Consider the following 1835-nt stretch of genomic DNA (forward strand, 5'->3'; position numbering starts at 1 on the left):
GGAGGAACGGTTGGTGAAAGGGCTGGAGGGAGGCAGCATGTTTGGCCTTACAGTAATAGGCCTTGGGTTACTGCTGGTAATCCTCTCTTCCTCTTGTGAGATTAGAGGAGGTCAGAACATGTGGCCTCCTTGCCGGTTTTGCAGGTGCTCAATGCATCAAATCTAGTCTTTAGATGGTCTCTAAATTCAGAAGGGATATATTCAAGATCATATTTTGGCTCTCTTGGAATTGTTTAAATTGTCTTTAACTTCAAGTTAAACTTGCATAGGAGCAGTTGATGGTCTGTTCCACAATCAGCTCCTGGCCTTGTTGTGGCTGAAGATATTGAGCTTTTCCATCACCTCTTGCCACAGATGTAGTCAATCTGATTCCTGTGTATTCCATCTGATGAAGTCTATGTTTATAGCCACCATTTCTGTTGTTGAAAAAAAGGTATTTGCAGTGAATAAGTCGTTGGTCTTGCAAAATTCTATCATGCAATTTCCAGCATCATTTCTGTCAACAAGATCAAATTTTCTAACTACCAGTGATTCTTCTTTTATTCCAACTTTTTCGTTCCATTCACCAATGATAATTAACACATCCTGATTGCATGTTCAGTCAATTTTGGACTGCAGAAGCTGATAAAATTCCTCAATTTCCTCGTCTGTGGCTTTGGTGGTTGGGGCATAAATTTGAATAACAGTCATATTAACGGGTCTTCCTTGTAGGCATATGGATATTATCCTATCACTGACAGCATTACTTCAGAACAGTTCATGAAACATCGTTTTTGCTGATCAACACCATGCCATTCCTCTTCAAGTTGTCATTCCTGGCGTAGTAAACCACATGGTTTTCTGATTCAAATTGGCTAAAACCAGTCCATTTCAGCTCACTAATGCCTAGGATATCAATCTTTATGTGTTCCATTTCATTTTTTACAACCTCCAACTTTTCTAGATTCATACTTTGTACATTCCATGTTCCGATTATTAATGGATGTTTGCAGCTGTTTCTCCTCAATTAGAATCATGTCATGTCAGCAAATGGAGGTCTCAAAATCTTTACCTCATCCATATCACTCAGGCTGGTTCTACTCTGATGATGCAGCTCTTTCCCAGTCCTATTTGGAGAGTCTTCAGACCTAAATGGCTTATCCTCCTGCAATGTATTGGACAATGTTTCTGGGCTATTCATAAAGTTGCACAGTAGTGTATCAGACAGTGTTTCTCTGCTATTCATAAGGTTTTCCCTGGCCAATTCTTTGAGAATTGGATGGCCTCTTCCTTCTTCCTAGTCTGCCTGTCTGTAAGGTTCATTGAAACCTGCATACCATGTGCAACCCCACTGGGTTTGAGACACCATTGGCACAGCCCCAAACCTCACAGCAACACGCCACCACAGTAGGACAAACTAACAGACAAGTTTGTCTCCCTTAGCTTTTTGAAACCTCTCCACCCTCCCCTTACATGGATCCCTGCCTCTTCCCTACCACTTGAGGGTGGGGCCTGGGTCCCTCACTTTACTGGATCCCTGCCACTGCTTTCTCCCTCTGTCCTGGTCCCCCTAGCTTTTGTCTCTGCTTTTCCCCACTTTCCCATGGCTTGGGGGTATGGCCCTACCTGGATCCCTGCCACTACTTCATTGTCAATATACTTGTTGTTGTTATGTGCCATCGAGTCAGACCCGCCTCATAGTGACCCCTCCTTGGGTTTCCGAGGCAATATCACTATAGAAATAGATTGCCCCATTATACAACTGAAATCATATTTGAATTATCGTCAGCAAAATTTTACTTGTGTATGATATTAATAATTAATAATATCACTTGATAATTTCCATTCTGTTGTAT

This window comes from Orycteropus afer, unplaced genomic scaffold, assembly GCF_000298275.1.
Source record: "Orycteropus afer afer isolate SDZICR_OR568_19922 unplaced genomic scaffold, OryAfe1.0 scaffold01212, whole genome shotgun sequence".
Taxonomy (NCBI): Eukaryota; Metazoa; Chordata; class Mammalia; order Tubulidentata; family Orycteropodidae; genus Orycteropus; species Orycteropus afer.